This window comes from Canis lupus, chromosome 18, assembly GCF_011100685.1.
Source record: "Canis lupus familiaris isolate Mischka breed German Shepherd chromosome 18, alternate assembly UU_Cfam_GSD_1.0, whole genome shotgun sequence".
NCBI classification, from domain to species: domain Eukaryota; kingdom Metazoa; phylum Chordata; class Mammalia; order Carnivora; family Canidae; genus Canis; species Canis lupus.
Genome location: NC_049239.1, coordinates 28,537,969 through 28,554,474, shown reverse-complemented (window position 1 = coordinate 28,554,474; position 16,506 = coordinate 28,537,969). Strand labels below are relative to the sequence as shown.

At 39.8% G+C, this 16,506-nt stretch overlaps 1 protein-coding gene across 6 annotated transcripts in view; it reads right to left on the bottom strand.

Moving 5' to 3' along the window:
* Positions 1 to 16,506, bottom strand: part of LRRC4C (leucine rich repeat containing 4C) — a 1,155,661-nt gene that overhangs the window by 674,315 nt on the left and 464,840 nt on the right. The window lies entirely within an intron of this gene.

Below are 16,506 nucleotides of genomic sequence, written 5' to 3'. Positions count from 1 at the left end.
AGCTTCTTTTGTTCTATCTCCTTTCATTCCTTTCTTTCCACCTTCCTTTCTTTTCTCCCCACACCCAACACCACATCACATAAGTTTTCAGATTTTTGGAGTAGAGATAAAAGTTATCATTTTAATGAAAAATTATTGTACTGTGTGATGAGAATGTATTTGGATCCCAGAACATGATTAACTTCCCTCATCTTAGAACTGAATAAGCAGTTTCTTCAATCCCAGCTACTAGTTTTGTAGAGTTATGTGATCAGTGTTTATGACTCCTGTGAATATGTTTGGAACAGAGGAAGAAGAATGTTACCAACGGGAAACAAAAGTCCTTAATTTGGTGAATCTTCACTGCAACTGCCGTAGGATAGTTCCTGGCAGTTCATTAATTCTTAAGATAATTCAACTTCATCAATTCAATTTCTCAAGTTCATTAATTTTCCAGAGAAAAAATAACATTGCCCTCTTGGAGGTTAGAGTCTGGGATTCTCAAAAATAAAGGAGTAGTGAGTAGGAAGATGTGACAACTATGAGTACCATTCACTCCATATTTCCAGGTTTCCTTCCAGACCTATGCCAGGATTTCCTATCCCTTTGAGTTAAATGTGGCCACATGCATGGCTTTGTTCAATAACACATGAGAAGGAATGCATGTCATTTTTGGGTGGAAGAGTTGAGAGTTGGTGTGCAATTTTCACATTCCTGTTTATCTTCCTCAGCAACCATGAAAGTGTAGAAATGAAACTTCCCTCAGCCCGCAGTCTAGAATAAGGATGACACAGAATAGTGCAGATCTACCATGGGCACACCATGCAAGTCAAAAAAAATTAATAACCCTTTGTTACTCTAGCTGCACATAACGTTGAAGTTTTTTTTTTTTTAAGATTTTATTTATTTATTCACGACAGACACACACACACACACACACACGCAGAGGCAGAGACACGGGCAAAGGGAGAAGCAGGTTCCATGCAGGGAGCCCGACGCCAGACTCAATCCCGGGTCTCCAGGATCACGCCCTGGACTGAAGGCAGGCGCTCAACCACTGGGCCACCTGGGGTGCCCTGAAGTTGTTTTTTACCAAACTATTCTAGTCAGATTCATAAAGAACTTGATACCAAAAAGTAGAGCGCTGACGTATCAAGACCTAAAATGTGTGACCGTGGCTTGCTAGATGACAAATAGTGAACAGATTATTATAGGGAGAAAATGATAACCTGTTTTATGTAATGGCAAAGCATTTGGTAAAGGTGTCACTTCTTTTAAGCTGGGAATCATTCCAGAGAAATAATACACTTGTATCTTCAGGGAAAATTAGAATACAGAATGCTGATCTTTTATGTTGTCGATGTTTGGCAAAACACCAAAAAAAAAAAAAAAAAAAAAAAGAGAGAGAGATAGAGATGAACTCAGAAAATAATTAACCAGCACGTAATTAGTAATTAAAGAGAATACAGACGGTCCATGGATTCAGGGGCTTGCAGTACGATATATAAAACAATACCTGCAGGGGCAATGTCCACTGAAACTCAAGATGTAGCAATAAAAAGTGTGACCATCACACCCACTGCTAAAAGCCCTGAAGGGATTAAAGGGTCTCAAGGTAAGGATCTGGCTGTCCTGTAACTCATTTCAATTAAATCCATTTGCTATGGAATAAGGAGCCAACAGAGTGGTTCACCCAATGAAACCTAGAGGGACCTCCCTAGGGGCCCATAGCTCAGTCTAGAAAGAGAAAGAAGTGATTGGAGTCAGAAACTAAAGAAATACATCAAAAGCTAAGAAATGTGAACTAAAAAGCACCACTAGAGTACCTAACGGTAGGCATCTACAGGAGTCAAACAGGTAATCTCCAAAGCTAACTGAATTTTTGAGAAAAAGACTCCAAATGCTTAAAATTTTCAAAAGACCCGCGAGTGAAAAAGGCTGCTCATCCCTCCTAGGACAGCAGAGCCTCTCAGGTGCATTTCAGATGTGACCCAGGTGAACGGTTAAAACGAAAAACAAAAACTACAAAACAGACAACAACAACAACAAAAAATGGCTCCCCCTAAAAGGATAAACCAAAAGAATATGGACGTGAATCCGTAAACAGAGGAGCTGGCCTCTCTAACAGAGCAGAATTATATCTAATCAGAAAACGTTAAAAAAAAAAAAAAAAGAAAAAAAAAGAAAACGTATCTATCTAGCCCTCAGGAAGAGTTTATTCTCCTCGGTGTTTGATCACATTTTTCCCTTTGATTCGTAGGTCTCCAGGCCAAGAAGTTCCTTGGCCAGAGCCAATCAAGGAACTGCAGGGGCTCCATCAGGGTCTGAGGTCCTGAGCTGGACACAGCAACCGGTTGCCTCCTCTGAGTTGTCTCTTGCAGAAGGAGTCAGGGAGCTCCGCGTGGAGATAAGAGACTGTATCAGTCAGCATCCTTTAGAGAAACAGAACCAACAGGATCTGTGTGTGTGTACGTATCTGTGGCCCTTCTGGGCCGCATTTCATCCCTTTCCGTATTAGCCTTGGTATTCTATCGGCCTGAAGATTTCCCTGCCTGTTAGAAGTGGGACTAATGCTGGTGGATATTATCTTTCACCTATTTAAAAATTATCTCTTTTAAATGAAGGATTTGCTCTGCTGTGCATATGTGTACAGAGAGAGAGAGAGAGAGAGAGAGAGAGTAAGCGAGGAGGCTAGAGATTCAAGATTTGCAGTTCCAGTACAAAGACAGACTGCAGTGAGAATTCCTTTCTGCTCAGAGGAAATCCATCTTTGTTCTATTAAGGCTTTGACTGGCTTGGGGCACCAGGGTGGCTCAGCTGGTTAAGAGTCAGACTCTTGATTTTTGGTTCAGGTCATGATCTCAGGATCATGAGATCAAGCCTGCGTTGGGCTCCCCACTCAGCACAAAGTCTGCTTGGGATTCTCTCTCTCAATAAATAAATAAATAAATAAATAAATAAATAAATAAATAATCTTGGGGAAAAAAGGCTTTGACTGGCTGGATGTGGCCCACTCACATTATGGAAGGTAGCAGGCTCTATTCAATGTACACAGATTTAAATGTCAATCTCTTCCGATAATCGCCTTCCCAGGAATATGAATATTATTTGATCAAATACTCAGATATTATGGCTCAGTCCAGATGACACGTAAAATTAACTATCACAGAGGCATCTGAGCACTTGGTGATGAAAGGGAGGTGCTAACCACAACTTTTTAGCTTTTTTCCTCCCGTGTACCACCTTCACATCACCTTCTTGTATATACCTCCGCTGCTATGCTCTCACTTACGTGTATGTGTGTAATTTCCCTGGGCCCACCCAATCGCGCTTTCCCACCCTCGAGGCTCAGAGGAGTTTCATGACACTCAAGAAATTAAATGACTTCCTTTGACCAGTGAAATGTGAGCAGATGTCACTTCTGGCTGGAGCTTCAATGAGCCAAGACAAAATCCTGCAAACGCTTTGTTCCTTAGCCTTGGTAACTGTAAATGGTCTAGGGAGTATAAACTACCTCACCCTGGATCCTGGAGAGAAATTCCAGAGCTGAGTCCTCTATTAACTAGCAATTGTTACCCAGTATGCACAATAGGGAACCCTCCTTGTTTTAAGTTACTGAAATCAGGGATCCCTAGGTGGCTCAGTGGTTTAGCGTCACCTTTGGCCCAGGGCGTGATCCTGGAGACCCAGGATCGAGTCCCACATCGGGCTCCCTACAGGGAGCCTGCTTCTCCTCTGCCTGTGTCTCTGCCTCTCTCTGTGTGTGTCTCAAATGAATAAATAAATAAAATCTTAAAAAAAAAAAGTTACTGATATTATTGGGTTGCTTCATAGTATAATCTAGCCTATCTTGCCAAAAAAAATTATAACAAGGGGAAAATTAAGAAAATATGTTACAGGAAATATTTAGAACATAGAGTTTAGGTCTGAACAAATCGATATTGACTCCCCAGACTAGTTCTTCCTAGTTGTATTACCATATTAAAAATTACCCAATCTCTACAATCATCAGTGTTCAACCTCTGCAAAGTGAAGACACTCATGCACCTATTGAACTTCTACTATATGCCAGGCGTTATTCTGGGCCCTGGAGAATAAAGCTGGATAAATTGGATGCTGAAAATTCACAAGTCTATTGACCATGAACGTAACAGTGAATTCTTACTCCAGGTTCGAGAACAATCGTCAGTAAGTGTTCCTGGTTTCCTCTGAACACTAAGTATGAGGTAGAATGAGCCTAAGCTTTACTGTTAACAGTGCTGATACCACCTGCTAACAGGTGGTTAAAAAAAGAAAGTCAAAGTCTAACTTGTTTTTCCTTTAATCAACATAAATGCCAAGAACCAGTCAGACTAGAGTTTTGCTAAATTGCATGTTTGCTTTGGCATTCAGTACAAATGCCAAATTCATCACAAGTCTCCAGGGGAAGAGATTACTTTCCAGCAGGCAGTGATGCTTACTGGGGAGAATTCCTCTTTTGCTTCTTCCCTGTGACCTCTATATTGTACATTATGTTCTTACCCTTACTTTGTCCTCTATAAACAGGACCCAGATAAGAACACAAATGGGCAAGTAATAAAGGGACAGACCAAAATGGACAAGAGATGTATGAAAAATGTTAGTGCTTATTAAAGATAAAGGAAAATGAGAATAATAGAAAACAGCATTGCCATCTGCTGTAGACTGAGTGTTGGTGCCCCCCTCCCCAAAACTCGTAGGTTGAAACCAAATCTCCAATGTGATGGTATTTGGAAGTGGGGCTTTTGGGAAGTGCTCAGGCAATGAGGGTGAAACGCTCGGAGTGGGATTAATGTCCTTAAAAGAGCCTCCACTAAGATTCCCGATACTTTAAGCAAAGTAAGGACCCAGAAGGAAGACAAATGTCTGTGGATCAGGAGGGGGCTGTTCATCGGCACCAAATCCGCTGGCTCCTCGATTTGGACTCCGCAGCCTCCAGAACTGTGAGAAATACATGTTTGTTGTTTAAGCCACCCCATCTAGGACCTTTTGTTGTAGCAGCTCCAATGGACTTAAGGCAATTTAGTTATTTATTTTTTTTAATACCCAATCACTCTCCTACATGGCTGATAAGAACTTTCTAGATTTAGCAAGAATGTAAAACACTCAAATTATGAGTGTCACTCCAGTATTTTATTTGGGGGAATGGCTTCTACTAAAACAGTGAAGGGTAGCACCCAAAGTTATGAATATGTTTATTCCAGCTCTGTTTCTAATAGTATAAATTTGGATACATGCCTTCAACACTAGAGTCTTTTTTTTTTTTTTTTCAACACTAGAGTCTTGGTTGAATAAATCAAGATAGATATCTACAAAGAAATACCACAGAAACTTATAAAAAATGTTACATACATACCTATTAAAAAGGAAAAGATTTACAATAAGTTGTTGGATAAAAAACTTACTGTAAATGTTTCCTTTTTAATAGGTATGTGAATATAGAAAATGCCCGAGTGAACATGCATGAGTGATAACGGAGGTTGTATTTATAGCGAGGGAGTATCCTGAGTGTCAAGGATCTTAAGAGTCTTCCATATATATTCTGATATTTAAGTGAATGTGTATTGCTATTGTAGTAAATAAAATCAATAAATAAAGTAAACCAGTTTAGATCACATTAAAACCCAGTTTACATCCCTAGCACAGCAGGCATTGACAACTAAAGAATATCATCAAACATCAGGTCCTTACCAGAGCTAAGGAAATGCGTATTTGTTGATAGCTGATGGGATTTATATCACCAACAAAAACCACATTTTTTTTTTTAAGTTGCCAAGAAAGGCATCTCGAGTACACAAAGGGATGCTAGGTCCTTGCAAGAGTATCAAGAACACAAAATACACATGTCAATTCTGTATATGGTAAATTAGAAAGGAAACAGATCCCCTTTTTCTCCTTGGAATTACTCGTTAGCTGGGTGATTTTTCCTGACATATTATTAGACCCTCTTAGGACAGTCAAAAATGGATTAATAGCAAAGGGCATATTGATTAAAATGTAATTTCTACGGTAACTAAATGACATTTTTGCCCGCAAGTGGGAAACATCCTTTCCACATGTTATATATAGCTCACTCTGGTGTTCCACACAGAACTTGATTTCCCCTGAATTACCGGGAGGAGAGGTGTGTGTGTGTGTGTTAGACCACTGGATACTCATTTTTTTTTTTTTTTTTAAGAAAAAGATGTTCTCTCAGGGAGAGGGAAATCTTTTTTCATTTATTTTTAATACTTCTTTCTAAGTAATCAAGGTAAATATTTTTTTTTCTTTGTAAGTAGATCTAAAACATGCATGAAGTCAAACATTTAAAAGTTTAAAAGAGAAATACACTAAAAATTTTTTGTAAATCCTGTCCTGAAGCAGTGAAATTAATGACTTTCCCTTTTTATTTCACTATCTAAATTTTATGGGTTTTTGCAGGAATGTTTATGGTTTAAAATAGGAAGGACTTCCTTTCTAAAGTAGATGGCATGTAAGTGATGAGGTTTGATCTATCAGAATTCACTTACGCATCTGACCTAACACACACATGCACACCCACACCCACACACCAATGTCTGGTCACCTCAGAAATTGATACATTAAAATATCATGAACATTTGCTATTTTATGTAACATATAAAAGAAAAATACATAGAAAACTAAACTATTTTATACGGTTATAAGATGGGCTGCAGTTTTAAAATTGGAAAACTTTGAAAACAACAACGCATCTTAAAACTTGTGGAATTTGCTAATTCACAATATGGAAGCAGGTGCTTCTCAGAGAATGCCATTATGGCGGAAACAGTCTATCTTTTTAAAACTGTACTCTGTACTCTGTTTCATTAAATAAAATCTCTTATTAGATTCAGTTCTGCTACTTTGAGACACCTATTCTTAAAAAATACAACAAAATGGAAAAAAAAAGCAAATCATTAAAAAAAAAAACTGATTTGTTGAATGCAAAAAAATACCAAGATAGCCAAGACTTTTCTTTTTCTTTCTTTCTTTCTTTTCCTCTTTCTTTGCTTTGTCTTCTTTCTGGCCAGGGGGAGTGTGATGAGGAGGCGGGAGGGAGGGAGGGGGAGGGAGGGGCGGGAGGGAGGGGCGGGAGGGAGGGGGAGGGGGGGGGGCGGGAGGGAGGGAGGGGGGAGGGGGGAGGGAGGGGGGGGGTTTCTCGATTTATCTTTCTTTCTTATGGGGTCGGGCGGTTTTAGCTTTCTATTCTTTAGTTTCTTCTTTTGGTTGGTCCTTCCGTTCCTTCTGTTCTTCCGTGATTTGTGGGATGTCGTGTTCCTTCCTTCATTCTCCTACTTCTCTTCCTTCTTTTTCTTGTCTTTCTTTCTTTCTTTTTTCTTTTTTTTCTTTTTTTCTTTCTTTTTTTTCTTTTTCTTTCTTTCCTTCCTTTCTTTTTGTAAACAGGGGCACCCATGCTACCAAATTGATGGCTTTATCAAGATCTAAAAGAACTCAACTACTGGCCATATCAGTTGCTTACCTTCTCACACCTTCTAAAAGGAAAAATTAAATGGGTAAAAGTTTGATTTATAACCCTTGTAGATTCAGCAGAAATTCAATGCTATCTATTCATTGGAGGGGGTGGGGGGAGTACACAGGGAATGGTACCAGCTTCTAATAATTCAATTCCAGAATGTGTTTTAGGGGCCAATCTCAATGTATAGAAGAAAATGACAAACGTGGCTAATGCAATATTTTCTCACATTTTCCCAAGACTTCTTTTTGGATTAACATGTTTGTGCCTATTACCTAAATATTTCTATTTATTTTGTGGCTCACTACTATTAGAGATCAATTTTGCAGAGTTTTAATTAATATGACAGTAATTAAAGAATCTCAAAGAGAGACATTATACCAGAGTCCTGATACGAAATACTGGACACATTCAGATGAAGAGAAGTCGTGGAAAGCACAGTTTAAAGGGAGCTATTTATAAAGAGGTAACCTGGGTGTAGACCCACTGGAGTGCAGAGCTCTGGGATAGTGAGAGTAAAAGAGTCGTGAATACCTCCAGGTCAGATAGGAATAGTTAGGGGAACTGCTCATGTAGACAGTGAGCCCATGTTTCACCCACCGAAGGTAGCTTTGATGGGAACAGATCTGTGGCTGAAGGATCTAGCCGGTCTTGGATAAATGTGCCGAAAGGGATCCTACCGAGTGAGGAGTACGCTGATTTCATTTTTCCTTTTTATTATCTCTTGCTGGTACTTTCCGTTGGCCAAAGAAGGTTCTAGAGCCCTTGATCTTGCATTTACAGCTTGGCCTCCAGAGCAGAGGGCAGCATAAAATGAGTGAAAACAAAGGACATCAAACTGAACAACTAAGTGGAGCCCAGAGAATAAATTGAGGTTCTTCTTGGTAAGTGTCTGTGATACATCCTATATACATATCGGGTTTCAGGGATTAACCTAATGCATGTGCCAAATAGTTAGAGAAGAGGCATAGACCATTGAGTCATCCAGGTCATTGAATCAGAAACTGAGAGACCTCCCAAATTAAGTCATTATAGATCCCCCTTAATTGTTAACGATTCTAGATTTTTAAAATGCTTTTGCTTTGGGAGTTTATTTAGATTTTTCAGACTTCCCCATGATAAACACTGATCGCATGAGTGAGCATTACACAAGCAACAGAATTCAAGTTTTAAGTCTGCACCTGGGCCACTTCCTGCTGGGGGAAAAACAAATTAAATCCACCGTAGTTTTCTTAAATAAATTATTTCTCTTTACACGAAGTTACAGCTAACGAGAAAACAGAACAGTTAATTAAACAATGAATTATTTAGCCCACAAGCCACCGAACGATCATTTTGGTTTTGCATGATCCCTTTCCACAGACCATGAGGTCTTCTAAGGCCTGAGCGAGGAGCACAGTGGAGAAAATGTCATCCATGGGCCTCAGTGCGTGCAGCCTGGAGGTAATAGTGGAAATTGTGTTTCAAAAAAGAGTCTTAGAAGATTAGACCTGGGGCAAAAATACTCAACTGCTGATCTACAGGAGTTGGAGGAATAAGAGAGGCAAAACACGGAAAAACATGAGAACATATTCTGGAAAGGCAAACATGAAAACAGAGAGAAGGTGGGTGTGGGGTAATTCTTAAGTTTCTGCTCAGGTGCCTAACATAGTTTCTTAAGGAATTTCCATCTTGTGGGCACTTACTGGGTGCATTTAAAGGACCCAGAGGAAGATTTTATTCTCTTATAGATGATGTAATCCATGGCTGTTCTTTTACCAAGTGGTCACAATCACATTTCTAATGCATGTATATGTGTGCATGACACACATATGGATAGAGAATTCTGATTATTTAAATGCGGAGATCATAGATACAAAGCACATATATCATGATTCATTAAATAAAATCTCTTATTTTACACAGCATTTTAAAATTCTTAATGATTTGAAATGTCTTTTTAAAAGGCTATACTAGCTCATGTTCATAGTTTTACCGCTGGGACAAAAATATCTTATCAAAGGTAATACTAGCGTGGTCGGAGCATCGTTAAAGGATCCTTTAAGGCTTAACATGTGAATTCAACTCATGAATAATTGTTGACTGGCAAGCCCTTTGTTTAAGAGATGTGAGAGCCAAGGAAATAACCAAAGGATTGTCCTGACCTCCTGAGATTCGGAGGAAGTGATGATGCACCTACTGTTAACAAGAATTAAGACAGATTACGATAGGGTATGCAAGAGAAGTATTGGCAGTGCCACCGCAATTTGAATGACAGAGAAGGGAACTATTGCGGTGGGAGTAATTCAAGCAGCGTTGGAAGCAACATTTTAACACTCAGGTAGAGAGTGGGAAGTGAAAGGGTAGCTAAAATTAACTCATGTAATCACTGAGCCCTTACCGTCTTAGATGTTGTGCTAGAGACTGGAGCTCTACTGCACAACACGATACAAAGAGCCCCTTCTCTTGTGGAATTTACCATCAATTGGCAAAGAACAATGACAGTTCTATAGAGAAGTCGGAAGGGCCGAAAGGAGCTAAGCTGGGCGTGGAGGGGGGTTGGTGGACAGAGAGCAGTGAGATGAAAGACGCTTGTTTTAGTTTGGTTTTAGTTGGTTGAATTTCTCCACCATCAGGGTAACATAGGCACGTTTGGTGTTTGTGTGGACAGGACCTGGAAAGTGGGGAGGTGAAAACCGGGGAGGGACGAACAGCTCACTTCATAAAGTTGATAAAAAATGTAAAGTGTTGGGATGGAAATCTAATATAAGAGGTTATTTTGGGGAAACAGGAAATACCCAAGAGATGGAAATAGGTATTTTAAGGTCCCATGAAGAAAAATTCAGTAATGTTCCCATCGGATGGGCTTATCTTTGCTAGAAAGCAGGAGGCTTTTTCATCTGAAACTGAGCAAGTGTGGGAAAGAGAGGAGTCCAAGAAGCTACTTGGAAGAGCCATGAATGTGTGGGGATACTCGGGGTGGTCAAGTCCCACTCGGGACGGGGCGGGTCAGACAGCCTGGAAATGCTGAAGAGCTGTGATGGCTCAGCAAACAGGCACGATCCTTGCCTGCATGGGGCACAGATGTAGTGAAAGACTCATAAGATATTCACAAAACTACCTACACAAACACTCTGTAGGCCACTGGCAAGAGGGGATAAAGCTGAGAGAGAACAGAACGGTGAGAGAGAGCCCCAGGACCTCAGTGTCGGGGAGGCGAGTACAGCTGGGCACGGCGTTGGGCCAGAAGGACAGAACGGCAAAAGGCAGCAAAAGACGGCAAAAGGCGGCAAGAGGCAACAGGTGTGAGCATGTGGCTCCCCAGGTTCTACTGGAGGCACGGCCGTTAGGACACAACGTGGCCCCAGATGGAAGCATGGTGCATGTGCTCTGAAGAGAAGACAAGCTGCTCACAGGTGCACCCACAACCCCCCTGTTGCCAGTGAGAGATCCGCCAGAGCAGGACCCTGTGACTGAGCACACCTGGGCACAGTGGACCCCCGAGGCGCTTTAAATCACATTCAAGATCATTTCTCCTTCTCACTTTTTAAAAGCTGTTAATGTTGGGGGCACCTGGGGGTTCAGCGATGGAACGTCTATCTTCGGCCCAGGGTGTGACCCCGGGATCCTGGGATAGAGTCCCACATCGGGCTCCCTGGATGGAGCCTGCTTCTCCGTCTGCCTGTGTCTCTGCCTCTCTTTCTCTCTGTGTCCCTCATGAATAAATGGATGAAAATCTTAAAAAAAAATAAACATTAAAAAAAAAGTCTGTTACTGTTGGAATCACATACATTCAGGGCATCAGGTGCTCCAGTGGATTGGGCCCCACTCGCGCTGGGTGAGCCTGCAGCCTTGCAGGACGGAGAACCATTTCTAGGAAGGAGTTACAATTAAAACACAGCATTACACTTCCAAAGGTTAGAAAACAGACCAAGTAAAAAATAAAAAAAAAAAGTATTTGAATTAAAAGCTATCGGATGGAGCCGCTTACAGGGAAGAATTTCTATTTATCTATGTTTTCCAGGTGTATGTTCATCGTGCAATAGGTTGTGTTCTAAGTTGGCGAGATCAGTAAAAGAACCTCCATTTAAGATGGAGGTGGGAAACCCTGGAGGGGGAGTTCTCATGGGGGTGTCCCCCCCCCAACCTCGCCCGTGACCAGCAAAAAGGAAGGAAGACGAAAATTACTTCTGTAAGGGAACACATTTTTCATATGCGGGTTTCATCTCCTGCTTGCCTGCAGCCAAGGAGAAACCCCACAAGCTCACACTCGTTCCTCTCTACCCAGCTTTCCTGCAAAACCATCCTCCCCAATCTCCTCCTAAGGCCTAAGGCCCCTGCCTGTGGTTCACCGTGGTTTGCCTGTCCGGAATTGCAACCCCTCTGCTACTCTCGAATAAACTCATCTTGCTACTTTATTTTTGAAGTTGACAGGTGTTTCCCAGAATATAAAAGGCCTTTTTAAAGCATGACAGTAGTCATAATATTTAGTTGTGGATAAATATCTCACTTTATCCAATTTTTCTTTCTACCGGACTGTTGGCCAAGATGTTTCATAAAGGTGAAAAGGCATGTCTACTGCCATTTACTCCCTTCTTTCTTTGCAAAATCAAATGAATTTATTACTCATTCCTGAACATGCTCTGCCTTTTCCTGCCTCTCTGGCATTGCTCATGCAATCTTATCTGTCTGCAATATCATTATTGTTTGTCCATTCCTATTTCCTACCCAGAAAACTTAGTTATTATTTAATACCCAGCTCAAATACGACTTCCCCCCCTGCAGCTGCCTATCAAACTTAACCTATATCTTATCTACGGTTCCACAGTGTTTCTTGTCATTTATTACGAGATTGAGAAGCAGTGTTCTTAATTCTATCTTCCTTGCCTTTGAGCTTTATTTTTATTTTATTTTATTTTATTTTATTTTATTATTTTATTTTATTTTATTTTTGCCTTTGAGCTTTAAATGCAGGAAGAATGTTTTATCTGTGAAATTTGTTTATTTGATTGGTTTTCCCTTAATCACTGTCTGCCCTGTGCACATAATGGACACTCAAATATAATGAACAATGGCTTCTTACTTTATCTTGGTATAAATCTGGCATAGAGTTTTGCTACACTCAGGACTTTACACTATACCCACAGATTTTTAATTAAAGCACTGTATTTAAATGATGTCCAGAGCATCATTCCTTCCAGTTTCCTTCTCTAATCTGTTCTTCCAGCCTTGTAATAATGCAATGCACCGTGGCTCATATCTTCAACATCCCTTATTTTCTATCACACTATCTCCCTCTGAGAGTTAATCCAAGCTCATCACTTTAAATATCTTTACACCCAAATTTCTATTTTAGCCCATACCTTGACATGAGTGCCATACTTATATCAACTATTCACTTGATAGACCCACTTAGAGTGCTAATAGGCAATTTAAAATTAGCACATCTAAAACTGAGCTCCAATTTGTTCCTCCTAAAACTTCTTCTTAGGTAAGGGCGACTTTATCCTGACATTTTTTTTCTTTCATTCCAACAAACGTGGAGTCACCTTGCCTCTACCCTTACCCTCATACCCCACATCAAGTATATTAACAAGTCTCACTGGTGCTTACTTCAAAAGATATCCTAAACGTGTCTAAAACACAACTACTTCTCCCCATCTCTAAAATCCTGGTCCAAACCACTATAGATAGTTTTAAGTTTTTGGCAATGGAATCTTATTTTATTCTATCCTTTCCTTTTGTCTATTTTCAAAATAGTGGCCGGAATAATTATATTAATAGATAAACTGATTAAGTGTCTTCTCTTCTCAAAACCTTCTAGTAGCTTTCGTCTTGTTCTAATAAAAACCAAAATCACCAAAAGTTTGGCAAGATCCTAAAGGATCTGCTCCTATGTTAGCTCTCAGACATCTCTGCTCACACCACCATGACCTCCTGGCTTTTGCCCAAAAATCCCAGGTATGTTTCACCATGTGGGCTTTGCTTCTGCTGTTCCTTCTCCAAGAAATGTTTTTCTGCTGATCCAGGTGAACCTCTTACAAACCTCCATTGGGTATTTACTGATATTCATTCATTCTTTTCAGTAAAACTTCATCTGCCCTATTTAAGAGAGGGACACCCTGCACCTGATACTGCCTATCCCTGTTTATATTTTAATTTTTCTTTAAAATGCTTATTCCATCTAATAAACTATATCTTTCACATATAGACTTTTAAAAATCATTCTTCTCAGGGCACCGAGGAGGCTCAGTCAGTTGACCATCTGACTGTTGATTTCGTCCTGGGTCATGGTCTCATGGTCATGAGATGGAGCCCCAGGTAGGGCTCCATGCTCAGCATGGAGTCTGCTGGTCCCTCTGTGCCTCCTCCCACCATCTCTCAAATAAATGAAATCTTTAAAAGAATAAATAAATGAAAATCATTCTTCTCTTTCCATTAAAAACAAGTAAAATCTATGGGGACTAGAGTTTTCATTGATTTTATGTACTGTTCCACTTCTAGTGCCTTGAATTATGGTTGGTACATGGTAGGGGCTTAAATATATTGTGTTGAAGGAGTTTATTCTTTTGATGGGAGAAAAACTAGGGTCCACCTCCTGTTCACCACATTTTGCTTGTAAAACTTCATTCTGAGTCCCAGATCCTTAGCAATAAGACTAACATAATAACATCAGCTCAATCACTTTCCCTAGGGAGCTGAGTAAATAAAATGAAACAGTCAGTAAAAAATGTAATTTGGGTATCAAAAGGTACTAAATAAGACATGACAACTTGAATATACAACATAGTTGAATCTTACTTCAATCCTGATACAAATTGTATATCGTATTACAATGATTTTCAGAGATATGACTTAGTTTATAAAGTTAATCTGTGGTGAACTCAGTACCAGACTTCATTTTTTTAATCTCAAAGTAGGCCATTTTCTACTATAATAACTATTATTAACATCTAAAAAATAGGTGATTTATATGTACCTGATTTATTGAGCTAGGAAAATATGTCTTATTCTAATAATAAAGTCAATAATGATAGCAATAGGGATCCCTGGGTGGCGCAGCGGTTTGGAGCGGGCCTTTGGCCCAGGGCGCGATCCTGGAGACCTGGGATCGAATCCCACGTCGGGCTCCCGGTGCGTGGAGCCTGCTTCTCCCTCTGCCTATGTCTCTGCCTCTCTCTCTCTCTCTCTGACTATCATAAATAAATAAAAATTTAAAAAAAAATTAAAAAAATAATAATGATAGCAATAATATCTGAGTTTGGAGCACTTACTATATACATCAGGTACTACTTTAAGTGATTACCTGTATTATTTCATTTACTTCTCAAATAACCCCATGAGGTTGCTATTATAATTATCTCCAATGAAAATGGAAAATAGGCATAGAGAGATTAAGTAATTTCTACACGGACACAGCTAGTAAGTGGTGAAACAGATGTCAATCTAGGTAGCTAGATTGTAAAAGAAGTTTTGTTTTGTTTTGTTTTGTTTTGTTTTTTTAATTGAAGTATAGTTGACACACAATGTTACATCACTTTCAGGTGACCAACACAGCGGTTTGAGGATTCTATATGTTAGGCTACGCTCACAAATATAGCTACCATTTGTCACCATACATCGTTGACTATGTTCTCTATGCTATAAGTTTTATTTTTTAAGATTTTATTTATTTATTTAAAGAGAGAGAGAGCATGCAAGCTGGTGGGGGGATGGGCGGGGAAGGGAGAGAGAGAGAGAGAATCTCAAGCAGACTCCACACTGAGAGTGGTGCCCGATACAAGGCTCGGTCTCATGACCCAGACATCATGACCTGAGCTGGACACTTAGCCAACTGAGCCCACCCAGGCGCCCCTCCCTATGCTATAACTTTCACCCTGGTGATTTATTCATTCCATAACTCGAAGCCTGTACTTCCCATACCCCTTTACTCATTTTGCCCGCCCACCCTCCTCCTTCCCCTCTGGCAATTACCAGTTTACTCTTTGTATCTATGGGCCTGTTTCAGTTTTTGCTTGTTTAAAAAACCAATTTTAATTAAAAATCATTTTCTCAGGTTTAGTGAGATATCACTAACATATCACATTGTATGAGTTCAAGGTAGCCAAGATTTTATAGATAGACAGATAGATTGATAGGTATCTACAATATACGGAATTACCTCCATACCTTTAGTAAGCATCCATCACTTCACATTGTTAAGTTTTTTTCCTTGTGATAAGAACCTTTCAAATATACTCAAATACTTTCAAATTTTCTAAGAGCAATTTCCTGACACACAGTGCAATATTGTTAACTATAATCATCGTGGTGTCATTCCCAGAATATATAATTTGGAGTCAATATAGCAGAGTTGCTTTTACTCCTGGAGAGGTTTAGTGAGTATCTGGAAGCCTAGTAATGAGTTAAAAAAAAAAAAATGGAGTAACTAATACTCTGGTAAGACTCTTTAGGACCTGGCTACTTTATGGTATGTATTTGAGCAGCATTCTCAAGAGTAATTCACTCTTCTTTGTAATTGCTTCTGTGAGCTGATTCATTGTAATGTTGGAGAGTCACAGCAATAATTCACTCTATGATTACCAAGAGCCAGTAAAATAGTTACGACAAATACCAGTCTAATTGATATTGCTTGAGTTGCTTAAAAAGAATCACTTGAGAATGTTCTATCAGGAGTTATCTTGCATTGGCAGAAGTGGGTGAAGATAAATGAACAAGCCTGGGTCCTCCTCCGGTTCTGACAGTTCACTTCCTTCTGATAAACAGCTATTCTGGCAAGGGGAGGAAAAAAAAAAAAAAAAAAAACTTAATCTTCTCTGACCTTTCTTCATTTGGATGAGAACACTACAATGATTCTGAACTGTCACAGGAAAGAGTTCCAAGCGAAGGGTGAGGAAACCCTGTAGATAATTCACTCTGCCTGACAACAGACAAAGGGACACTTTCAGAATACACCTGTCCCACACCAAGGAGAGATTTGGTATAATCACCGTCATTATAATCATAATCATAGCCATAGGTAGCATATGTTGAACACAGACAATATGCTTGATAGT